The sequence below is a fragment of the Perognathus longimembris genome, chromosome 8 (genome assembly GCF_023159225.1).
Source record: "Perognathus longimembris pacificus isolate PPM17 chromosome 8, ASM2315922v1, whole genome shotgun sequence".
Classification (NCBI taxonomy): Eukaryota; Metazoa; Chordata; class Mammalia; order Rodentia; family Heteromyidae; genus Perognathus; species Perognathus longimembris.
The window spans coordinates 51,239,121-51,266,404 of NC_063168.1; the positions used below are offsets into that span (position 1 = coordinate 51,239,121).

Sequence of the window (27,284 nt, forward strand, 5' to 3'; positions counted from 1 at the left end):
TGTACATTTTTTTTTGCTGTTTAATGTGAAATTCAATATTTTCTTATAGAAACTGTCTTTTTTTCTATAGATACAGAGATAATGTAATGAAAAAAATCCAGAGAAATTCTAGTCATTTTTTTTCAAACCAAGCATACTGTGCTTCCATTTTTTTTCTCTCCTCAAACTTGTAAGCACTCATGTACATGCTACAAATCAATCAATCAATCAATCAGTTTAATCAACCCATCAATCTCTCTTGGAAAATTCTTGCCTTACTGGCCAGGCAAATAATCTGACTTCCCAAAATCAATCAACCTTAAAAAAACATTGCATATTATAACTGAGGGCTTAAACTCAAAGCGATGTTTGCTGCCACAGGCACAGCCCCAGTCCTAATAACACCTGGTTGTATTCCAACCCTGACCAATGTACCATTCCTTGCTATAGAGATATAAAATGGAGGGAGGTCTCCTTCTCTGATGAGTTTGTTTCCATGCATATTTTAACAAATGTATTTTCCATGGTATGAATAAATAACCACTGAACAACAGATGATGATACAACCTTCTTTTTTAGTTAATGCTTCCGGGTATTTTGGAGTTTAACAGTAATGGCTTTTGTCTTTTTAGCCATGTAACATGTGCCATGTTAGTTCTCATGGCTCATCTCTAATCTCCACAAGTACTCCACAAAGAAATTCAGAGGACTACTGGCAGCTGACTTGCATTCAAAGCACTTAGCCTGTTTGTGGCACAAGATAAGTGATTCAGTAAACTTTAGCTGCAATTATCCACCCTCATCTCTTTAATGGTCCCTAAGGGTGGACAGAGAAAGGAGGTATATTGTGTCATCAGTTCATTTTTTTGTCTTGTTGCTAAATTTTAAGTTTAAATCCCAAAGAATAAGCAAGCATGTCGAATGTTTGACTTTGTTCATGGCTATCAATAGAGCCTCGTGTCTCTCTACTTTATTAACATGGAACCAAATCATTCCATGAATATTGTACCTTTGCCAGTGTAATGATCCTCTAAGTCCCTCATAGTTCAGGAGTACAAGTCTGATCCAGAAGTGTCCTGAACTTGTAGTTTGGAATGAAAGCCAAAGCTCTTTGTGACAGGGATGTGATTCTGGATATTTGTAGAGGATTCTTCTGGTTGTTGGAGTGACTGAGAGGTGACAGTGAAAACTCATTGTGTGGGAACTAGAATGCTAGATTAAAAAGCACTGTAGGTTGGCTTCCGATATTTAGTGCACAATCCTTAAATAACAAATGGGGGAAGACCAAATTTCTTTTTAAAAAGATTTTTTAAGGCCAAAATCATGTATTTAACTTATTTAGTGAATATAATTTCAAAAGTCCTATGGAATGTGTAAGACTAAAGGCATGACTGTAGTTGTTTGTCTTGAACAACTGAACAACTCATGGGGGGGAAGGGAAAGGGAAAGGGGGGAGGGGGGAATGAGGGACCAGGTAACAAACAGTACAAGAAATGTATCCAATGCCTAATGTATGAAACTGTAACCTCTCTATAATTCAGTTTGATAATAAAAAAAATATATATATATAAAAATAAAGGCATGACTGGTATACCGACCCTATCTTACAGGCAGGACGCTGCCCCCACTAGCTTGTGTTCCACAATTTTAAGAGTTTAATTCTCAGGGTCTACAAATGCTAAAGTATGCTCTGTAATGTAACATTTTATGACATAAGGTGGCCATGCTATGTATTACCAATTAATGTACTTTTGGGTCCTGATAAAAGCCCTATCAAGGAGTCAAGATTTCTTACCAGATTATTTAAAAACAAACAACAGACATCAAACAACTGTAAAACATTTCAAATTTTTTTGCAGATACCTTGTTAAAATGTAGCCATTTGATAGAGCAGAAACTTTTAGTTTCACCAAATTCTTGCACTGGAAAGAAATATTATAAAGTAAATGTGCATTTAAACAATTTTATTTCGCCTCTAATGCTTTTATCCTAGTGTTAGAGATGCACTTGAGATGGAAGAGGCGTAAGAAAGTAGCAGCACCTTACTGTTGAGCACACTGCATTTATTTAGTGCTACTGACCAACTCAGTAGTAATCTTTGGACTTCGCTGCAAAGTTTTCTTTAGTTAAAGCACATTAAGAATGTTTGCTCAATTGCTTTGTAAAATGAAGCAGTAGTATTTTTTTATCCTATGATGAATATATAGTGTAATTTAAAAGGTTTTCCTACAAAATGAATTTATAATATTGCCTAAACTATCATGTATGGAAACAGAGGCGTTTTAAAGGTGGGAGAGAGTCTAAATTCTGTGTGGGTGTTTGTGTGTGTGTGTGTGTGTGTGTGTGTGTGTGTGTGTGTGCATGTGTGTACATTTAATGTTTGCCCACTGAGTTATTCCAAAGATGTGTTTCTCCTAAAATTGTCTGTCTTGCCTGTAGGAAACAGATAACTTGGCACTTACATAATGTACTTGATCATATTTCAAATTTATGTTTCCCACCTTTTACAACACAAGCACATTCAAGCCACTGGGAGTGCATGTATAGAAAATACCTCTTGAGGCTGACATATTAAGAGTTGGGGAGAGGCGGTATTTTACACTCAGTCTCAATGTAGTTGGGTTTTGAAGATGAGAGGAAGTTTGTTTTGTGTGGGTTTTTTGTTGTTTTGTTTTTTGTAAATCTAGGTACAACAATAAGGGCTTAGTTTTGGGGAGCTAAGGATAGGGAGGAAAAATGCTTGAAAAGTGATGTTTAGATGAAGAAAAAAAGATGGGTATTGGTCATATATAGTTCAGTTTTAACAGGAATTGGGCTTTTTTTTTACTTGCATGTATGTTCTGTGGTTAAATATGAAAGAGTTTTCCCAACTTTCCCCAGTACTAATTTTTAAGAAGTCTCCATAATCACAAAGTGGCATTACCCCTTTGTGTGAACCAAGAGGGGTAGATGATGCCATCCCTACAGTGACTTCTGGTTTCCTTGACTTTGACACAATTCACATTGGCTCACTGAATTTCTCATTGTACTGTATGTTATTGCCAAATATGAAACCATAATATGTAGTTAATGAAAAACGGAAGGCTGCAAATCATTTTGCATGAATAAAAGTCCATTAGGGCTAATGAAACTGACTTTTTTTTTCTTGTAGCCATTCTGGGTGAATGAAAATTATAATGACAAACTGATTCCCCATTTACTAGCTTTTGTGCAGTATTGTAAAGGTAGAGAAACAAAACATTAGCACATTGTGCGTGGCTTTTAAGGTTGCTTTTACCACCACTACATTAAAAGGACAGTATATACAGTGTATTGTAAATGCCAGCTCTTGCAAATTTGCAATACTTCAGTATGCTCAATTAACATTCTAAAGTATTAAAAATAAAAAGAAAACTACTAAATAAGCATTTATAGCAATACTACGAAATCTCCAATAATTGTTTTGACTGTTGCCTTTTGCTCTTTAGTGCAACTTTTCTGCATTGTAATTATTGTATTGCTTTGTATTTCATGTTTTTACACTTCATGACTTCAGAGTTAAGTACTTGTACACCAAGTATTGCAATCACCTTTCTCTTATTGTACATGCAATGTAACAACATACAGTTTTGGTGCTTAACAATATTCCTTTTTTTCTTTAATAAAGGATATTTATTTGAAAAAAATAAAAATAAATAAAAAGCACTGTAGGAGAGAGTAATAATTTACAAAATATTTCTTTGAGTTCTAGGTCACTTTTGAGTCTTTCCCAAGAAAGTCATATAAGTAAAAATTCAGGTTATAATTATCAGACCATAGAATTTAACTTCTACATTTGAGGAATGGAGTCACTATGTAAATCAAGAGAAGATTGTACTCCATGTGCCTTATGACTTTATTAAGAATTGTTTATAATTTTGGGAAATCATATTACCCAAGGCAAAACCAGGGTACTATTTGAATCACTAAGACCACACACTTCTATTGATCTGCAGTTACAGCTGTCATATGAAGTTATACAGTTTTATTAATGTATTATTTGTATTTAACTGTCCACTTGTGTAGCATTTGAAAATATCTTGTATTTACTACCTATTATAAACAGTGACATAATGATAAATTCTTTCTTCCCTTTGACAGTTGGTAATTTGTCTAAAATGTATTCTACAGTCTTCAGTTTACCTGTTTACGTTTTCAGACACAAAGCAAATCTGGCCTGTCATTTCTCACCAAATCATTTTTTTGTGGGGATTAGTTTTTGGAGGATGTGAGGAGATCCATACATATGCATGTGAGCATGCACATGCACACACACACAAACACACATGCTATTTATTTTCTAATGCCTATTAGAATGCCTACAATCTTTTTTCTTATAGCAAAGCTTATACATTATAAGAAGATATAAATAACCGATTTCCCTTCACATGAAAATCTATGCATTGTATGTATACATTCAACTTTAATAAGGCGTGTGAATAAGTTTGATTATCTAGATATTCTCATTTTGTTTTTTTATTTTTATTTATTTTTTTATTTTTGACCAGTCCTGGGGCTTGGACTCAGAACCTGAGCACTGTCCCTGGCTTCTTTTTGCTCAAGGCTAGCACTCTGCGACTTGAGCCACAGCGCCACTTCTGGCCATTTTCTGTATATGTGGTGCTGGGGAATCAAACCCAGGGCCTCATGTATAGGAGGCAAGCACTCTTGCCACTAGGCCATATCCCCAGCCCCAGATATTCTCATTTTGAAATAATGAAGAATATTATAAAGCGTAACAAATGGAGTCATATCTGATAGGGTTGAGAAATATAATTCTAAGCAAAACTATAGAAACTGCTTCTAACTTGCAATCCCTTAGATACTTATTCATTTTCTATTTATATAAGAATTTTCAGAGGTGATAATGTGTGGCTGGCATAAGTGTGATTTAGAGATGATCAATTTGGGCTCTAATTCAATGGAGGAAATAAATAATTTCTTTTTAAGATCTCTAAGAACCAGCAATAAGGAATTTACAGGGGTTAGCCTTTCTTTTATATTGCTCCAAATAGGGCTGTAGAATTGCTGTTTGTTCCTGCTGTTGTAAGCCTACCTTTCTTATATACTTTTGTGGAGTAAGTAGATCTTTAGGGGTAAATTGGATAGTCATTGTAGAAAACTGACAATAGACAATAGACTCCCTATCTCTTACATTGTACAAAAAGCAATTCCAAGTGGAATAAAGATCTTAACATAAGACCAAACTGTTAGAAGTAAAAATAGAGAGGCTTTTGGAAATATAGGCATAGGTAACACTTTCCGACTAGAACCCCCATTGCTTAGAAAATAAAGAACAAGTTGCGGGCTGGGAATATGGCCTAGTGGCAAGAGCGCTTGCCTCCTACACATGAAGCTCTCGGTTCTATTCCCCAGCACCACATATATGGAAAACGGCCAGGAGGGGCGCTGTGGCTCAAGTGGCAGAGTGCTAGCCTTGAGCGGGAAGAAGCCAGGGACAGTGCTCAGGCCCTGAGTCCAAGGCCCAGGACTGGCCAAAAAAAAAAAAAAAAGAACAAGTTGCATCCAATTAAAAAGCAAAGGAGGCAAGCATTTTAAGTGAAGTGACCCAGACCCAAAGAAATGTAAACCCTATGGTGTCCCTCATAGGGAATAGCTAGTACAGGAATAGGCTAGTCATGGTAGAAGACCAAAATACCCCAATAGCAACATCCATATGACCACATAAGAAGATGCCAAGTGACTCCACGATACGAAACTCCACGTTACAGAAACAAGAGTTATACCACTGTCATAATTATTCTCAACATACCATGTGAACTCATACTCCTTTTTTTCTCTTTTTCCTTGTCTATTTGTTTGACTGAGTGGTTTGTCTAGTTTTGTTTCTCTTGTACTCCCTTCCTGTGGCTGTACCCTTGTTACCACTGTATTACATCCGAATACCCTGGATATTGTCTATACTGTGGAAGGGAGAGGGGATACCAAAATCGAGAGACAAAGAACAAAAAGACAAACCATTCAAAAAGCAACACTTAGAAACCACTTGGTGTAAACCAACTGCACAACTGTTGGTGGGAGAGGGGAAGGGGGAGGTGGGAGGGGGGAAATGAGCGAGGAGGTAACAAGTAGAACAAGAAATGTATTCACTGCCTTTCATATGAACCTGTAACCTCTCTGTATCACACTTTGACAATAAAGAAAAAAAATAAAAAGCAAAGGACATAATTACCAAAATCAGAAGTAAACCTGTATCTTGTGAGAAAATTCTGTGCTGGTTATTCACCAAATTAATGATTACTAACCAAAACTACACAGAGTTCCAAAAATTAAACACTTAAAAACAAATAGCCTAATTAGTGAGTAGAAATGATTAATATATATATACATATATATTACGATCTAAAACTACAGAGTTCTTAAAATTAAGCACTAAAAAACAAGTTGCTAATTATTAAGTAGGAAAATGGGTAGACAATTCTCAGAAGCATAATGGATCAATAAAAATAATGAAATGTTTAACATCTTTACTCATAAGAGAAATGGAAACCAAATCATTTTTGACATTGTGTCTCACTCCAATCAGAATGGCAATCAAGAAAACAAGAACAAATGCTGGCAAGGATGTTATGAGGAAAATAGACCCTTATATTTTGTTGATCAGAATGTAAATGAGTAGAGAGAACTGTGGAAATTAATATGGTGGTTTCTTAAAAAACCTCAGATAGAACTACCTGTTATATTCCAAAGGAATATGAGTCAATATGTAGTCAAAAATACTTGTACATCTGTGTTTAAAGCAGCACTCTTCATATTAGCCAAGATAAGGAATCAGCCTAGGTGCCTATCGATCAGTCAGTGGATGAAGAAAATGTAGAGTATTAGTCAGCCATAACAAAGAATATTGTGTCATATGCAGGACAAGGGATGGAATGCATACATTCATTCAACTGTGTGCTAATTACTACACCAATCTGTGTTGGATTCTAGAAATGCCATTTATTACTTGAGTTCATAGGATAGCAGAAGAGACTAAACATTAGACAACCATTTAAAATATAGTGTCCTAAATTCTATCACAGCAAAAACAAGGTTATGTTTCTGTGCAGAAAGTTTCCCTTGTCCATTTGTGACAGCACAAAGGGCATTTTGTATACTTCTATTATTCCCATTGACTTCAGATTACAGCATTAAGCAGAGAGCCATTTTGCTGTTCTCCCTCTACATGCAACGAGACTTCATATAAATGAGACCCTCTTGTAATGAGGTCTCAATTGCACCTCAGATCATCTTGATGAGGTGTAAGATGAGGTCCCTTTATATCAAACTACAGGTCCTGAATATTCTGAGATATTTTTAAAGCATTATTTCATAAGGAAGTATAAAAGGGAAAAGAAGGAAAGAAGGAAGGAGGGAAGGGAGGAAGAGATAAGAGAAAAGGAGGGATGGACAAAAGAGGGAAGGGAGGAAAGTTATATCCTGCAAGGACTATACTAAAAATGTGTATGAAAACTTTTAACACATCAAGAGAAAGTAAAGTGTTGATATATAGACCCACATTTTCCCAACAGTTGTTGCAAAGCAGAGCCCTCTGAGACATCATAGAATCAAGAAAAAAATTGTAATATGACACTTGAAGTAACCAGCACATACAAAATGCCTATTTGGTTGATCATAACCATTTCATTATCTGAATTGCTAGCAAGCACTTCATCCCTAGTATGCTCAGAGAGTGTCTTAAGCATTAAGCTCCATTTAGTGAACAAGAGTCTCTTGAACTCATTGTTAACATCCTACAGAGATAGTTTCTGCTGCTTCAAAATCTTCAACTTCCTAAGCCTCTGGCCTCATCTCTTTTCCCTGCTCTACCCGATGCTATCGTAAGCAAAACAATAGCTTCCTCGCAGCGGATATTTAAAGGTCCAGGATTAATATGTCTTCATTCAGTGAGATCCACAGCTATTTTCCTGTTCACTTTACCCTGTCTAGTATACTATGTGCCTGACTCTCTAGTTTAACCTTGAATTGTTACTTTGATTCACAAACTGGGTGCTCTAACAAACCATCACACTGTTGTGCCCCAAGAGAGGTGGCTGAGCCAATGGCAGAAAGGGACCAGTTGTACTCATTTTTGGAAAGATCTTTTCATGAGCTAAGGTTGTGGCTTAGTCATGGGCTCAGTCTCACAGTTACAAATAAAATGATGTGGATTCTAGATGTCAGTTCTTTAGATTTCATGCCTCTACAGCCATGCTGCAGTGGGCAAGCCTTTTAGTTTGGGAAAAATGAGAAAATTGGTGTGATCTGCTCTGTCGGTGAGAGTGGAGCATAAATAATGTACGCAAAGTGCTTAGAATAGTGTCTGACACACAGTAAGTTCTCAGGAAATGTTAACTATTCTTATTATTCAGTGAGGCGCAGGATAGCCATCTGTCACCCATAAAGAGCTCTTATATAAATATCTGTTAACCTAACCACATATAAATATATAGGCCATCCCTCTTCTGTTTTTTTTTTCAAATACTCCAACTTTGTACCATATACTTGAGTCAAGATACAACAGGATTGCTGCTTAACTCTACATCTCATGAGCTGTATAACCTTTGTTTATCCATCCCATTCCCTCAGGCAGTGGTGTTGGGCAACAGAGGGGTTTGGGGAAATGCCATCAAAATGTTCTCTATATTCATGGAGCTTAAATCGACTTTTTAATTTTTTTGAAGCCTCAATGTACTTTGCTGTGAAATGAAGATAATGTGACTTCATCAAGGTCTTGGGAGAATTAAACGTGTTAAACTTGTAAAGGTCCTGGCACAGAGCAAAGAACACTAAACAAATACTACTTCCCTTCAATTTTCTCCCTAAAAGATGCCTTCCTCAGGCTCTTGCTCACATGTTCCTGTTGATGCAAGTTTGATTCTGCTTAAAACACATTTAATGTGTGAGCTAGGAAATACTTTATGAAAGTGATGTTAGAACCTGAGTTTCCATGAAACCCACCTTAAGGCAAAAATAGCAGTAGCAGTATTTTATGCTATGTAAAGCACGACTTGGATGTTTATTTTCTGTTCCCACCTCACTGAAATCATACTTCTAGTATAGGAATTCTGTATGTGTCTATACATTTCAGGTGGAGGCTTTATTTCCTCAGTACTCAACAGTGCAGGATAAAAAAAAAAAAGAAAAAAAACTTCTGTCTCCTTGGAGGTTCTCAGAGCATATGTAATCCAGTCCTGGGTCTACTGCTGATGTTCTTACCTAAGTGTCTCTGGGAGCTGTCCACTTTCCTCATCTTGACTTTAACTAAGCTGACATGAGATCTCTTGGCTGGCCTAACACTCCACACAGTCACTTACCTTGCATATTCTCTAGAAGCCTTTAGATTTTCTCTACACAGAAACTGGAGTGGGGCCATCACACCTCTGTGTATAAAACATACTGATATTCCCATTGTGCTTAGGCTAAAAAGCCCTCATTCAGACTTAGTAAGGCTCTCCATGGACTATCTAATAAGAATATAATAGGAGCCATGTATGGAACTTTACATTTTCTAGGAACTACCTTTAAAAATATAAGCGTATAACATTGAATTTGTAATTTGTTTTTATAAACACAGTGTATCCAATCTATTAGTCCAACATAATCAACAGGTAATCACTAAATTGCTAATCAGAGTTATTTTCTTATAGATTCTTCAAAAGAAAGTGTATATTTCTACACAATGGAATTTTATGCCTCTATCAGAAAGAATGACATTGCCCCATTTGTAAGGAAATGGAAGGACTTGGAAAAAATTATACTAAGTGAAGTGAGCCAGACCCAAAGAAACATGGACTCTATGGTCTCCCTTATTGGGAATAATTAGCACAGGTTTAGGCAAGTCACAGCAGAGGATCACAAGAGCCCAATAGCTATACCCTTATGATCACATAAGATGATACTAAGTGAAATGAACTCCATTTTAAGGAAATGATTGTTATATGAGAGTTGTAACCACTTTCAACATCCCATGTGTATCTGTAGTTTCTACTATTGATGATGTTCGTGTATCACCTTCTTGTGATTGTATCTACACTATCTCTGTAATCTTATCTGAGTGTATGGGAAACAGTGTGTACTGGTATTAGAATTAGGAAATTCAAAGGGAATACCAAAATTGAGAGACAAAGGGTAAAATAGGAGAAACAACAACAAAAGCAATACTTGCAAAACTCTTTGGTGTAAGTGAACTGAACACCTCAGGGGGGAAAAGGGGGAGGGGGGAAGGGGGTATGAGGGACAAGGTAACAAACAGTACAAGAAATGTATCCAATGCCTAACGTATGAAACTGTAACCTCTCTGTACATCAGTTTTATAATAAAAACTTAAAAAAAAAGAAAGTGTATATTTCAAAATTATGACCAATTTCATTTTGAGCTGGTTTATAATTCAACTAACACTGCTATCAATGAAGTAGGCATTCCCCATCAACCTTGAGCGTCAATGTCAGGTCTGTCCTGCCTCCTCACAGCTTTACAATCACATTGATTTTCTTTACTTTCCATTCCTCCTAAACCCTGCCTGGGCTTTCTTCTGTCCTAAAGCCATTCCATACCCATCCATCATCACCTTTTAACCCAGCATTTTTTCCTTTATCTCTTAGACAAATAGTGCCACTTGTAAGTAAAGCCTTTCCTGTGCCCTGTCTTTGTCTGGATGCTTTGTCAAGCTTATAGAAGCATGCCCCTCCCTTAGAGTCTGAACTTCAATATGTCATTATAAATTTATTAGTGTAGTTACTGTATCAGCTTCTGGCTGCCTAACAAAGAAAATCCTGAAAGTAGGGTCAACTCTGGTGCACATTGGGGTCAATCTTATGTTCCTACATAGCACAAGACCAGGGCCATTGTAAGAATTCTGTTGCCTGAACCAAATGGTTATTTCATAAAATAATTCAGTTGATCTTCAGTTTGAATTTTACAAAATAAAAAGAATAAATACAGTGAAATAGGGCCAGGTCTTAAATGGGATTTTCCTGCTTGAGTTCCCTTGTTCTTTCTTTGATGCTTCAATGAGGAAGAAAATCAGAACTTGGGAAATTTCTGATATATGTATTTCCTTTAGTAAAAGTATACTGCTGGGTTTTTTTTTGTTGTTTTTTTTTTAGCTGTCCGGATGTCTATGAAAGTATACTGTATAAACGCTATAGATACCTCTATGAGCCCAATTTTTTTTAAGGATCCATTTAAATTTAGGTACAAGGTGCTAAGTTCTTCTTTTTTAATGCTCTGCCCAGATATTAATTTTAAAAATTATAGACATTTTAAGAAATTTTTAAAAGAAACCTACAGACACAAAAATTTACTGCCATGAATAATGAATGAATGGATGGATGAATTCTTTCTCGGCCCTCCTCCAGTTTCCTCATTCATAACAGGGATGAAGGCTAGACTCCACTAGCCTGTTTTGGTTTTCATTCTTTTTCTGGTTCACTTGCATATGTTGTTTACTGTTCATGAAGAAAAATAATGGGATGCATTTCCTTTTATACACACACATCAGGATTATATATCTGGCAGCAGCGAGGAACCATGCAACTGCAAAACAAAGATCTATCTTCTTAGTAGCTTTAAAATGCTCTGTGGTTGGGAGGCAAAGGAGAGGAGGAAAGAGACTGGACCAATAAGTGGACTTTTCCTTAAGAAGCCGATGTGCACCATACAAATGCCAGCCAAACCCCTGGCCCTTGAGATTATTTGGCTAGCACCCCATCATGACAACTCGGCATTGTGTATACTGCTTACTAATGCAAAAAAGGTTACTTCTCTTCTATAGTAAGGGCAGAAGTATTGTTATTTATGTCTTTCTTAATGTAGATTTATGTATTTTTTAGAATACTATTCTTGAGAGTATCTGCTTATAAAAGTATACTTCCCGGCTCCAGTGAATTAGGAAGTTACTTTTATGAGCCTCTCACTTCAAATTCCTCATATTCATAAAACTTCTCATTGCTAGGTTGTATAGGCATAACTGGAATACTCAGTGTGGTGATTGTCATTATTTTCTGAGTACTTTTTGAGTATCATTGTTTACAACAATGGACAAGATGATTGGTGACAAGAAGCAGAGAAGACATGGCATTTACCATAGGTTTTTATGCTTGTGGTTTAAGGAGATGTACGGTTTGTTTTTCTGTAATTGAGCTAGAAACATGACTACTCTTGCCTGACATTGCTTCTTGTCTGTTAACAAGGTATGTTGAAGGTGTTAAGCAGTGAGAGCAGACAGCCCAAAAAGGAAGTGCTTCAAGCACAGTACAATGTAACTGTGTCTCTCTCTCTCAGCACTCATTGTATCTTGCTTCACCTTTGAGCCATTCTTCTCTTTACAGGATCATGACCAAGTATGAGACCCGAATCAGAGCCTTTAATAGTACCCAGATTCTCTTTGAAAAATGTACACTTGACTATGTTCTCATGATCCCAAAATAACTTAGATATCAATTCAGCTTTTATAAAGGCAGCATAGTGCATTTGAAAATGATAAGTAGCTTAGAATACTGAACTAAAATTGACGTGGTCTTTGAGAACAGGAAATGTTTCTTCATACACTGATTTAATGAGTCTGAATCTGAATCCAAAAGAAAGAAAAAAATAAAGAAATCTGAATCCTTTTCTATGGATTAGTTGCTGCAACAGATGCTAAAGAGATGGAAATTAAAGAGTTGGAGGCTTTAATCAAGGATCAATTGGGGGTGTCTAAAGGAGGGAAGAAGGCATGTGGTATATGAATGAAGTGTAGTTTATCTATAGACATATGAGATCTTTGGGACTGGGGATGGATGGGTGGAATATACATTCCAGACAGAGGTGAAGGGAAGCTCAGGAAGGCTTTCTGGAAGAGTGAAGCATGGCAGAGCATCAGACAAAATGTGCACAGCCATCAATATCTTTGTGCCTCTCACCCGCAGCTGTGTGCCTGGTGTACTGAAGGCACAATGCCTGTTTGTGACTAAATTCGAGAAAGCGCAAAGCGGAGCATCAGTCTTTTTCACCAAATGCCACTTTGTAGATCTATAGAATCTAATGAAATGTTAATAACCTAGTAATATCGACAGATCAGAATCTGCTGTTACAAAATGGCATAAGATTCAAGAAAAGCAAATCCAAAGAAGCACAATTATTGAGACTGCTGGTTCAGTCTATGCTGATGTTTAGATAGAACAATCAAGAGATGTTTATTTGTACACATACCAAAACTAAAGTAAGCACAATTCTAGCTCAGCTCACTTCAGTGACCTGGCCCTTTGGTAAACCCTTATGGATCCAAATGCTCAGGACAGCCAATCAGATGGTAGGTGCTGTGTCTGTGGGAAGAATGGAAATTAGTGCAAAGAAATGGATGGTGTGTCCTGAGAGAACGCCTGCATCTTTCTCAGGCTGTTTCCCTTGGCATCATAGAATTGTCCTTGATAGTACCATTTCGATGGACCAAGAAATCCACCAGCTGGACCAAGAAAGCCACTAGCTGAACCAAAACCAAGACCTCTTGAATGTCATCCTCAGCATGGCCCACCTCCTAGGCCAAAGCAAATATGGACAGTGGTCTTAGATATCCCTTCCCCCTAGAGACCAGCAGGCTGAACTAAGAATATAATAGGGGTTGTCAGCTTTTTACTTCCTCTGGTTCACCTACGAGATGCTTTCTCTCCTTTATCAGTATGATCTATTATTACCACAATGCTGGACCCTTGACTGCTTTGGAGTGAGGGGAGAAAAGGAACCTGATGCCTAATTATAGTGGAAGGCATGGATGAGTTGTTCCTCCTGATAAAGGCTTTGAGAGTTCTTAAAATACTAGAGCTTATCTTTGTTTAATCCAGTACTTTACGTTCATATTAGCAAACCAAAACACTTTTCTCAAGAAGTACTGATATTAGTCATCAGCAAAAAATTTTATTACGTCTACAATTTCTCTGTGCCATGCTCAGCAGAAAAGTTTCTAAGAATATTTCTACAGAAAATCTTACATGGAAGGTGTATGCCGTTGGAGTCTTCAGTATTCCACATGTTGATACAAAGTAAACACTAACACTTTTATACAGTGCGATGTTTAGCAGACTCAGAACCACATTGATGATCACTATCAGGACTTCTTGATACACACACCCTCTCTGGCCCCCTCTCTCTCTGCTCCGTTTCTCTCTCATTTTTTGAGATGTGCACCACTTACTGGATTGTGAATATCACATATTAGGAGGAGAAACAAATCATCCAAGGTATATCCCATATAACACAAGATATAAATTTACAGAATGGGCAGTCTCTCTTTACTATTCTCTGGAGAGCCATTTTCACACACTTTACTCAGCTTCTGCAAAACTTGTAACCAATAACCATGAGAAGTATGGAGCTTTCTTAGTTACTTTTCTGGCACATCTGTCACATCTATCCCCATTCATTTTCAGAACATGTGTAAGCATCTTTGTCCTTGTACAAAGCTGATGGGTATGTTGATGAATAGGCTGCTCGCAGAGTGTGACTTGAAGGTTAAGGCCATAGTGCTTTTGATGACAAAAATGCCTCTGCCAAAGGCAGAAATTTAAGAGTAAATACAAATGGCACTCAACATATGACAAACTCACAATAATGTCCACTCAAATTGCAGTGAGAACCATTTCTCATTCACCCAACAGCTTGATATCTCTCTCTGTTTGAGAGGTGGGAGAAAACAAACTCTCTCATACAACCCTAGGGGTTGTAAAGAGCAGTAAAACCCTTCTGGAGGGAGATCTGAGCCTATTCAGTAGGACTACAGGTTCATTTATCTAGCAACTCCTTTTCTGGGACTCTGACCTGTAAAAACTTCTGCATGCTAATGAAATAAATGACTTGTGCACCATTATTTAATTTTTCATTGTTTTTAATTGCCCCACCACATATGAACTGGTTGCTTTGTGAGGGAGATGACATGCATATTAAATACCTACTTGCCATTTCCTTCACAAAGTCAAGAAAAGAGTTCACAATGATGAGGTCATTGCTTCTATTTTGATGCCTCCCTTCCCTCAAAAGGTGTGCAGATGGTGGTGTAGTGCCTGTGCTGGAGCCATTTACCACCATCAGAGACGTATGGATTAGGAAATGGAAAATGGCACTAGAGTTTCCCAGAAGGGGCCTTTGGAAAAGCCAGTGGGGAGTCAGGAGGGTAGTGGTAAGGGAGAATGCTACATTTGTGTTCATACCTTTTAGTTGTCTCATAATCCTCAGGCCTAGAGTTATAACAAGATCACAGTTTGTTATGGCTAGAGATTCTTCTGATTCTTCTCAATTTTCAGAACAAGGAGTGTTCTCTAACTCATACTAAATCTTGAAGTTAGTAAAAGACTTACCTGACAATCCTTGATGTTAGTGATGTCATAGGGAGGCTGGGAAGGAAGGAGGTAAAGATGGAAACTGTTTAATAATGGATTAAGGCTGTTTTCCTGAATGAAAGCCTATGAAGCATAGGAAAGAACCACAGATGAGGACAGGCTTTTGAGACTGAGCGACTTGAGATGGGACTGGGGTCATGGGCATAAGCAGATGTAGAAGGAATGCTCTCTTCACTTCATTTTTCTCTATCTGTCAAGAGTTGGCCCCTAAGGAAACTCACAGACACAGCTATATGACAGAAAGCACAAATATTGGAAAGGGAAATTTTTGACAGACAAGACAAAGTTCCTGAGAGAGTCCTCATCAAAAAGAAAAAAAAAATAACCTTTAAGCCAGTTCTGAAAACAACCTACTCTCTTCTTCTTCAAATAATTTCATGGGTGATATCTGGAAATCATAGTTGAAGAAGGAGTGAGCCAGAAGAGAACACAGAAGTGTGGCTTTAGGACCTCACCGTCGGGAAGTAAAAGATAAGGCCTTAAAAATAAAGCAGAGATGGGGCATTTCTATTAACGAACTTTATACCTAGTTTCTTATACTTAGACTAAGTAAGCCACAAGGCTCTCACTTGACGTAGACTTGTGTGAAAATGGGGACCTGCATACCTGGATCCAACAGACAGACCTAGGTTTGTATTTTTAATAACATAATTTTGGTGTTCATATAAAGCAGCCTTCCACTTCCTAAGGCAGCCTAATAGCATGAACACATTCATTTTCCTGCAGCTAAAATGTGACTGAATCCGTATTATTTTTCAAAAGTTGCTGATGAGTCCAAATTTTGGCGGCTTACAGCCCAAGTACCCATAGAACTTACCTTAAAAGGTCATTTGAGCCATTCTTTATCCAAAGCCCAAAATTACATCATGAGTTTTAGAGACTGAGGATGTGTGTTGTGTTCTTTCTAATCTCTAGGAAATTAAATTCCACACCCATTTTTGGTAATGAGTTGTGATGACTCATGGGCTTCTTGGAATTCCCAAATGTTCTATAGAAAGAGAACTCAACCATCATTTGGGTAAATCCTAGAAGCTCCATTCCCTGATGGGTGGACTCACATGGCAAAGCATGAGGAAGCCTTTGTGGAACAGCATTTCAAAGATAAAGTCCTTTCCTGGGTTAAACTTAACTTCTGGTACTTTAATTCCCTAAATGAGCAGTTGTTCTTAAATTGAATTTTCTTGTATGATGCTCTGTATTCAAATTTCAATACATGTACAGATTTCTTTTCTGTGAAATTCTGAGTAAATTTAAAAGAATAACCCACAACAAACAGTGTAAATACAACTCTTTTATCTACTTACATCAACTCAATGAACAACTTATCATAATTGCTATTTATAGTTATCAGTTAGATGGACTTCAACAATGTATGCTTTAAAACCTTTTTTTTACCTTTTATGATGTTAGCTCTTTGCCTCTTTTGGATAAACTTCATGAATTATTTATGAACACATTTATACCTTATTTTACAAGATGTGTGGGAATGTCCAGAAAGGACTCATCGGACTTCTTGATTTGAATCTATTATAAATAGGATTGTGTTCTGGTAAGTTACTATTATAATAACTCTTTCAACTTTCTCCACAACCTGGAATATTCAGAGTTAGCTTTAATCCACTGATCCTAATATGTGGAGCTCTCCCTCCTCCCATCCTCATTTTTCTTTCATTTAAATGAGAAAGGGGAACCAACAGTATCTCTCCCATAGTTGAATTTCGGATGCTTTGATTGTCATGTTTCTTCTGATAGGTGCTATGTTTTGTTTCAAGGTATTTGCTGTAATAAAATGATGTTGTCTGTAGTATTTAAGAAGGAAAGGATAAGTTTTTAAAAATTCAAGCAATTCCATTTGACTGAAAAAATGAACAGTTTACTCTTAAAGAATAAGGAAGGGACAGATTTTAGTGTCTATGAATCCTACTTTGTGGGTGCTTATGCTGTTCCCATGGTAACTGAGTGCAATATTTTTCTATCCTTTTGTTGAATACAGACCTATCCAAATGTAATGTATTGCTATAAGCAGAGACTATATTTGGAATTTAGGGCACTCCAGTAAGGTTGCAGCAACTAAGTAAGTCACCATAGATGTGGAAGTGGTATGATAAACCTCTGTGACCAATACATTTGTCCTACCTTCCTTCAGGATTTCCCATTCTATACATTATCTTCAATCACCATCATTTATGCTCATTCTTCACCAGGGAGCTAGAGAATTGACAGGTGAGACAATCAAGGATCATATATCATCTCTTCATAATTTAGTCACTCAATGAGAGTTTGGATATCTGTTCTGGGCAGAAGTAAAATTCAGATTTATTCTCTTATCTACCTAGATAACACATGGATCCTGATATAATTAACTAACAAGAATGTTATAAACTCTGTTACAAAGTACAGTGTGAAATCCCATTCACAGATTGTTTAAATTTTCATACTGTAATAAATATTATTACAATAAAACTCAATCCTATGTGATAATATGTATTATATTATATGTAATAATACAATAATACTCAATCCTGTGGAACAAGGGCATTGGTTGGAAGGGGTTCCTTAGGCCTACATTACCATTCAGCTTTATCACACATTTGCCTATGCATGTTGACAGATTACATTATCTCATAAACTCAAATTTTATTGTCTAGAAAGTGGTCAGAGAAATAATATCTTGTTTGGGATGACTTGAGGAATAGAGATATTTGCTATAAACTAGCTACAAGCCATCCTGGCTCATTATGCATACTCTAAAAATGATAGCTCGTACTCCACAGATTACTGAAATACTAGTTGTTTTGTGTGACTTCATCAATTATAACATCTTTAAGCTCTGCAAATAAGATGCATTTTTGCTTAAACAATACATATGGTGAATGATTGTTATGCATATTTACATGTAGAGTACACCTACAGCCATGCCTTTTATTTATTTGCTGGCGAGTATGCATGGGGTGGTCGTGTTGAGGGAGGGGGCTCTTGTAAACACATACATGCATATTAAAAATAGACGACATTATTGCTTCAAGAGAATTTAAGATTACTTGGATAACATGGATTTTAAACTCTTCTGAACATGGTGTGTGCAGTATAAACACAAATATTACAGTGAGAGGGGGAAAAAGTAAAATTAACCAATGAAAAATGGTGGCAAAGCTATAGATTGAAGAAAAATATGTGGTTTAGAACATAGCCCAGAATTCTAACCTCATGATCTCCATCTATCTCCTCATGATCTCTAACCTTAATGATCTCCAGAAGCTATGTTCATTATTTTGGTGTTCTATGTTAATATATATTTGGTGTTCTATGTTAATAGCAGTATCGACTGCTATTAATATTCACCTCAGCGAAAAGATGAGAGTAACCTAATTCATATTTTATCTCATATTTTTTCTCCCTCTTCCTTTGAGCTATTTTGATTTGTACATTAAGGTCTTGAGAAACACATAATTCTGATATTGAAAATATGACAATATTTGTCTTTTCTAAAAGACCCATCTCTAATAATTCTAATCATATCCCCAACCCTAGCCCAACCCAATTTCTAAGATAGTGACCAGGGAGAATGGCATATTGTTTGATAGAAATGCCTTCTATCTGCAGGATTTTTCTTGTACACAAACCTTTTCGTCTTCTTGAAGTTAATGATTTCAAAACTGGAAGAAACATTTTTTTAAATTAAATGCACTAGTTTGAATTTGGGGTCCTCAGCAATAGTTGGGTACTTTGAAGAAATAGAAGGGCTATTATTTTCCTTTTGTAATCTCAATTATCTCCTGTAGAAATTCTCAAGTCCAATAAAACACTGAACTGTAAGGAGCTCACACCGTCACTTTAGAGGAGGTAGTTGTTGCCTCAGAGAGATTAGAAAACTTGGTCTGCAGATTTCTGCTGATGGGAATCTAGCTAGAATTCAGAACACCTCATGTGCACTTAAGCCTTTTTCTACCCACCACATTGTCTTTCTGCCACCTTATCTTGCTTTTGGTGATGTCTTTAAATTATATTTGTTTCCCCTCTCCCTTTCTCACTTGTTTTTGCCACAAAGGCCATCCTGGTCTCTGAAAAGGCCAGGCTCATTTCTGCCTCTGGCCTTTTGCATCACTTACTCCTGTTAAATTCTTCAGATAGTTTCACATTTCATTCATCTTCCTGCTTAAATATCAAAGTGACCTTCACTGCTCATTAAGTTAAAACATTACATTCTCCATAGTCCATTTTCTATTCTCATTACATACTTTTTCCTCTTCCTCCATTTCCTCCTCTTTCTTCTCCTCGTCCCTCTTCTCCAATCTCCCTGCCTCTCCTCTCTCCTCTCCCCTACATGGGTTCACTGTCTTCTTCTGTGAAGTTATTCTGTGGGATCAGAAAATCTGTCTTGTCCGTTGGCTATATAATATGTGTAACAGTTTCTGACATATTGTGAGCATTCTAAAAAGAAAAAAAAAGTAAGGAAACCCACAGAAGTGTTTAGTGAATGAGTCAATGAATGAACCAGTCTTTTAAAGCAAAAGTTGCCATATTTCAAATAGCTGGTAACTAGCAAAGTCAGCATTTGAATCTAGCCTACCCAACTGTCTTTGTAAAATGCTATCTACTATCTTGGTGCTGTGGATGTGTTTCTGTTGCATGCTATACTTTGATGTACATACAAAAGGGGATGTGGGAAACAGAAAATGAAACGTTTATTTTCATCCCTAGCTTGCTTGTATGTGAGATGATTACTCAGGGGAATAAAAATCAGACAAACTTAGCGGAACACAGACAGATGCTCTTTGAAAATATGCTCAGATTATTGCACAACTTAAAATGATTCCAAACTTGAAAGACCATGGAAGTACACAATGCTTTTTTCTTCCTTTAGTTTATTCTCTGTAAATTTTGGTGCCTTAACACTGGGTACAGACAAAACAATTTAGCCATGCAGGTCATTCTTCTCTGTTTGGCCCCCAGACTTTTTCCCCTCTCCCTGCTTTCCTGTATTCTACATTCCATTTGGGGGACTGTACTTGAAAAGCTAGACTTGTAAATTCCATCCAAGAAAATGTTCTTATGGAATAGAGTAAAACATTGACTCAAGCTTGCTTACCTCCCAGGAAGGGTCAAAATAAGTTTGAAGAATGCCTGCAACTGGTGGCTCACACCTGTAAAACCTAGCTACTCAGGAGGCTGAGATCTGAGGATCATGATTCAAAGCCAGCCCGGGGAAAGAAAGTCTGTGAGACTCTTATCTCCAATTAACCACCAGAAAACCAGAAGTGGCTCAAGTGGTAGAGCTCTGGCCCTAAGCGGAAAAGCTCAGAGACAATGCCCAGGCCCAGAGTTCAAGCCCCATGGCTGACAAAATAAAAAGTAGTCTGCAGGCAGCCATATCCTCAGAGGAATGGTGCTGTGTTCATAAAGCAGTGCTCTGTACAACACTGAGCCTTGGGCCACCCATCCAGAAATTCTTTTTGCTGAAGTCTGTGGTCGACAACTGTAAACAACAGAATGATAAACTTGGGAAAGGGAATACTCAGCTCTCTTGTCACTCACCTGATTCACAGGTTCCAGAGTATAGTAAGAGACACTAACACAACTCAGATGTAGAGATGGAGGGCCAAACTGCCTGAGTCATTAACTGATTTGGAATTCAGTTCTGAACAATACAGTTGCAGAACTACATCAGCCTCACAGATTTCCAAATGCAGATTTTCTGATCATGCTAAAGCATCTTGACTGAGAGAGACACTTAAATGCAGAGTTCTTTCTTTTTCTTTTCCTTTTTTAAAAAATTCACTGATGGACATCACTGTAAATCAGCTGTCTTGTCCTTTTCAGAATTGAGAGCTAGCATCTTTTATGTTCTTAACAGAGTGAAACATTTTTTCTCTTGACATTCTCCTTGGACTCTTTTACTTACATGAATCTTAATTAGGAGATAAAATATGTTTTACAGATGTATAATTTATGATGCACCTTTAATATTTTACATGGACACTTATTAAACACACATGCTACTGATGAGGTAGGTGTGGGAGAGGAGGTAAGGGGTCAGAAAAGAGAACATTAAGACCCAAAGTGGAAATGTCTCTCTGTGCACGGTGACCAAAGGAGATGCAGTATAACACATCTGTCCTTCACTTCCATCGTTACAGAACCCGAGCAATCCAGGTTTACCAATGAGAGCTTCCAAACTGTAGGGGCACAAACAGGATTTGTAAAGTGAGGGGGGACAGCCTGTTAGCATACTCAGCAGGGATTATTCAAAGGAAATAAGGAACATAGCTTGAAATTCCATGGCCTGGAATGGAACATCCTTTCTCTTTTTGAAAATGAACATGCAAATAAAAGACCAAATATGGCTCCTAGAGTTCCCAAGAGTTTATTCCTCCTGACTTGGGTTTTGTTTGAAATGTGGATGTCAGGGGAGACAGATGCCTTACTAGTTCGAGCATCAGGTTGAATTATTCTTGGGGTCAATCAGTCTGAAATTTTGTCCTAGTACATACCTAACCAAAAACTATGAATAAATGCTTTCTGGAAAAACCTGACCTCACCATTTTAAACCTGCATGCATAAGGCACTATACCTGGGCAGTGTCCCTTTCAGTATTTAAATATTGTTTTATGAAACTGGTTATTCTCAGCAGATGCTTGTGTGAATTTCTCCCAGGCATTTTTTCTCTCTAATAGTTTATATTACAATAAATAGTGGATCTGAATGTCTTATTCAAGGATGAACCTTCTAAGAGCCAAAACCACTGTTGCATGGAGTGAACTGGTATCTTATTCCTTTCAGTCCATGTCTGTGGGGTCAGGGAGAGGGTTGGATATAAAATCTACAAATCTGGACTGATTTCCCCTCATATATACATTGGCATAGAATCAGTCCTCAACACTGTAAAAAAAAATTGTGAGTTAATCCCCAAATATTTTGTGGAATCAGCAGAGCCTGTTTCATAAAATTGTCACAGGAGATAGAAATTGCTTTATACTGGAAGCTTCCCTTTACCATCTCTCCCTTTGTTTTCCTGAAATATCTTTGATAGAGCCACTGCACATATACCTTTCCCCAGCTTAAGACAGTGAACTCTCTGGGGCCTGCATCTCTGCACCCTACCCCAGTGCTGGCATGTCACTGACATTCATAAGGATGCTGAGAGGTGATAGACATAAGAAGATGGTATGGAAAGGATACCGGAAATACATAATTAAACAGAATTCTTTAGCGTCTACACTATGCAGTTCTTGCCTTCCTTTTTAACCAGGTGTTCTCCAAGTTTGTGTTGAAATACTTCTCACTTTCTTTTTTTGTAGAGTGTGTCTTTCAGAGAAAGAAATAAAATTTCCTTAGACCAATATCTGCATAGTTTTCATAATTAAAATGTTGTCTCAAAGGTTCAACCTCATGGAGTAATTTGGGAGTATGACTGGAACCATGCATACTACTGTTATTGTTAATCTCGGTGGACATGTTTATAGCATTTACTGAATTTTGTTGTTGTTGTTTTGTTTTTGTTGGTCATGGGGCTTGAACTCAGGGCCTGGGTGCTGTCCCTGAGCTCTTCAGCTCAAGGCTAGTGCTCTACCACTTGAGACACAGCTCCACTTCTGCATTTACTGAATTTTAAGTTGATTTGCCTATTTAGTACAGAGTCAAAGTTCCTGAATACACAATTATAGTTCAGTTTTGTTCATATTAGCAATTGATCTGTAAATCTCTTGAGTATACTAAAAACTCAGTGGTCTCCTTCATTTAAGGTGTGACGTTCAAGTTGATGGCACTATACCTTGAAGTTCGTTCTATGAGATTTTGGTACTGTCCAGTGTAACCATAGCAGTGCTGTTAGTTAAAAACATCAACTTCTTAAATGATCTTTCCAATTGACCTGTCACTATAACCTATATAACATTCTATTGCCCCTCAGGAGATATAAAGAAATAAATTTAGTTTCAATATTTTTACCTAAAATTCCCACCTGCCCATACCTTCATCACTTCCATTTTCATTCCTTTTTGTTTTTTTTTTCATTTAATATTTATGTTTATAATATAGTGCATCCCAATATTTTTCATGTTCTCAAACATTTTGAGTCAAAGATATGTGCAAGTACTGCAGCATTTTATTGAATTTCTGTAGTATGTTTGGTACTACCTTAGGGCTTATCAGGACATTTATAGAAGCAGAAAATCCAATTACCGAAGACAATTGCAATGTAATCTCAAGCAAGAATCACCATTAGTAGTTTTACTGAATTTCATCGTATAGAAATTTGTCTCTTTGTTATTGTTGTTGTTGAATTCAGAGCTTCCTTTCCCTTCTGCCTCCCACTTCCCTTCCTTTTTCTCCTTAGCTCTTCATTCCCCTTTCCTTCTTTTCTTTTTCACTTGTTTTATTCTGTTCCACTCTGAAACACGTGCTGGGCAGGCACTCTACCATTTGAGCCACTACATACCCATCCTCTGGTTATGATTATTTTTAAGATAGGGTCTTTGTTTTTGTTTTTAACTCACTGGCCTGGACAGTGTTCTTTCTATTTATGTTTCTCTGACATATCTGGGATTACAGACACACACTAACACAGCAAGCTTTTTCTGTTGAGATGAGAGCCTCACAAACTCTTTCACCCCTTTAGTTGTCAGAATTACTCTAAGCGCCATCTGTCTTATTATGACTTATTGATGACAAATGTGATTACAATCCTGTTGGCTTGTGCTTGGAAGTCATTTAGTTCTGTATCTAGTGCTTTCTGTAGTATCTGGTGACATATGATGAAGTTTGCAGAAAAGTAATAGAATCAAAGTTACTGGACCAGAGGCTTCTGTTCAATGCTGCATTTTATTTCAGAATAATCTAGTGCAGGGATCTCGGAATAGAACATACATATACCTCTAGTTCTATTGTTTGCTTGTTTATATATGTTAGCAAGGTACCTAAGTTACTTCCATAGACATCAAGAATTGTCCTACAAAGAGAATGACTATATGTCTCCTATGATGACTTCTTAAAGGTTTCTATATTCTGTAAGAGTTATCAGATGTTGCCCTGCTAAAATTAAACATTGACTAAAGTCTAGCCACATTACAGAGAGGGAACATTGTAAAGACATAATGCAGTTTCTGCTTTGTCTGCTTGCTAAGTTTAAATGCTGTCTGTGCTTTGCAAGCTTTATGACATTCCTCAAGTTGCTTTATTTCCCTGAACCTCAAAAATATGTCCTTGACAGCCAGCATCGACAGTCAGAATGATACATGACACTTAGAACCAATTTCCAGAAGATTGTTTAGGATTCTTGAATAGTGAATAGAACTGACAGGTTAAAAAAAGGATCAAAGTATCTGATGCCTGTAAAAGACTGTGGCAATCTTGTAATTACTGACATAAGGAGACTTCTTTGAATCACCAGGACCATACATGAGTTGATGAGTAATGGTACTAATGTCACATTTTCCTGAGTCATAAATTGAGCTTGAGAAACATGACCAACCAGGAAAATAAATGGGAAGTAAACCAAGAGAAAAAAAGTTCAGGCATCTAAAAGAAAACTATCCAAAGAGACAGAAAAGTATGTGGTTACTCGGTCTGATTGATACTATGAGTGACAGTGTTTGGATTGACTCACCACCCTTTGCATGGTGAAAGACAGGCTGATGGGGATGGGAAATATGTTGTTTTCCTAACTTTTATTTCTCCTCACTTCCTTGATGGTCTTTAGAAATGGGTACTTTCTTAAAGCTTAGAAATTAAGGTCAGGAGGTTCAAAAAAATAAAATGAATCTGTGTGACTCGGCTGCCTGGTGCAACATTATGACATTTACAAAATGATTATCATTGTGTATGATGAAACATCTCTTCCTGGAAAATCATTCCCAACAAAATATTGCAGTTGAGGTATGAGTATCAAAATATCATTCTGAGACAGTAGATTTTTTTCCTCTCCCTTCATTATTAAATCAAAAAGACAGAAAATTAATTTTACCATTTTTGAAAATGGACAGCACCTGTCAATCATGACCTGTCCACTAATTATCAGGCCACTTGCAGTCCCAGATATATGGGAGACAAAGATAAGAGGTTCAGTCAAGGCTGCTCCTGGCTTAAAGGAAAGCCCTACCTGAAAATGAACTAAAGAAAAATGATCTGGGTGGATGTTTCAAATGGTAGACCTCTTGCCTAGCAAGCATGAAACTCTTTAGTTCAACTCTCTTTTTCACCCCAGAGAAAAGAGCTCAAATAATTTGCTTTCTTCTAATCATGTTGAGAAAAATGGGTTAGTGTCTATCCATTACAAAATATTGATATTTTAAAGACATCTTAAGGTTACCATTCAGTGAGTCCCATTTGGTGCTATGTGAATATGTGATATACTATATGATCATTATCTCATAAAATAAACATTAACATCCCCAGAGCTCAGGGAGTTAACTCACCCATGGTCAAAAAGAAAGTAGCAGAGCCAAAAATTCAAACTGCCATTTCTGACAGCAAAGCCCATGATCTTTCCATGAATTGTGTTTTTTTGCTTGTTCAAAAGAAAATGGGAATACAAATACTAAAATACCCGAAAATGGAAAATGTTGGCAAGGCACAGAAACCAGAGCCTGTGTTTCTAGTGAGTCCCAGTGAGCCTGGCTCCCTTCTCTATGATGGCATCTCCAGGCGTGGCATCTCGGCCAAAGACCCAAGTGTTCTCAGTAGAAAGGTCAGTTTAGATAACCTCCCTGAGGGATGTGAAAATATTTTTCAGAAAAGAGAGCTATGGTTAAGCAAGATTTATCTGGAACTCTGAAGAGCCAGAAGGACTATTTTAGGTCTTTAAGGGGTACCCAGAACTGACCGTTTATAATACAGGATATTGGGAAGGATTTTTGCCCTCCCCCCAATTTTTTCTTTGTTGGCTTGGATAGATATTTGTGCAGTTATTGATTTGTTTAGTCATTTGAGTGTACAAAACTTCAGACACTAGTGTATTGTGATATAAGCATGCCTTCCAGTGGAGATGTGTAAGCAATCGCAATGTAGTCGTGCTAGTTACTGAACTACAGGTGCTGATGGCCCTTGACAGTCCACCCTCTGTGTCCTAGTGAAGCCATACACATCCTTCAGACCAGAGGTGAGGGACACCTTATAGAGGACCAACAGATATTCCTCACCACAGGCAGAGACTTCTTTTGTGAACCATGGCATGACATTGTAGGGAACCACACTGCTGACTTGTAAATCACCTTGTTTGAGATGCAGCTCCGACATCTCTTCCTCTGTGGAGATTTTCTTTTTTTTTCCTAGTCATTTCCAAGCACTTGATTCATATTCCACCTAGTCATAATTACCAAACTTCATTCACTGTTTTGTTTGTTTGGTTTGTTTATGGGTTTTTGCAAATAAGAAATCTTACCGTGAAGCCCCAAACTGATTTCAGTCTCACTACATACTTCAGACTAGCCCAAACTCCCAATGTTCCTGAATTAACTTTTTGAGTGCTGGAATTATAGATATGAGTAACAATATCATATCCACCTCTGTCTTGATTATGATCTCCCATGGGCCTATTCTAATTTTATCAATAAGGACTGATTCCCAGTCATTAAAAAGAAGAGTTTCAAAAGGCATGGTTTTGTAGCGAGGAATTAGTTTGCCTATTTCCAGTCCTTTAGTTCTATGGGCCATGTAGTTATATAAAAAGGGCTCTTCTTTCTAGGCTGCATCTGTGGCGTTGGAAAATACCCACTTCTATTCTTTCTTCATGCAATTCACAGTTCTAAACTTAGGGGAAATGATTGTTGTACTATTCACCTAATTTGTTTATGTGCAAGCAAGGAAAAGTAAGCTATGTTTATCTTACTCCTTTAAAGGAATTGATTTTTAGTCAGTCATTCCTACGCCATTTTCCTGGTTCTGCAGATTATTCTTCACAGATGCACATTTAAGCAC

General features: G+C 37.2%; 1 protein-coding gene and 1 long non-coding RNA gene across 10 annotated transcripts in view; both read left to right on the forward strand.

Annotated features, from left to right (window-relative positions):
* Nucleotides 1-27,284, forward strand: part of Slc8a1 (solute carrier family 8 member A1) — a 343,885-nt gene that overhangs the window by 130,625 nt on the left and 185,976 nt on the right. The gene's annotated exons all lie outside the window — the stretch shown is intronic.
* LOC125356524 lies at nucleotides 1,560-23,012 on the forward strand. The gene is made up of 3 exons (XR_007211919.1): nucleotides 1,560-1,724; nucleotides 7,051-7,055; nucleotides 23,002-23,012. It is a non-coding gene; the product is annotated as an uncharacterized LOC125356524 (long non-coding RNA).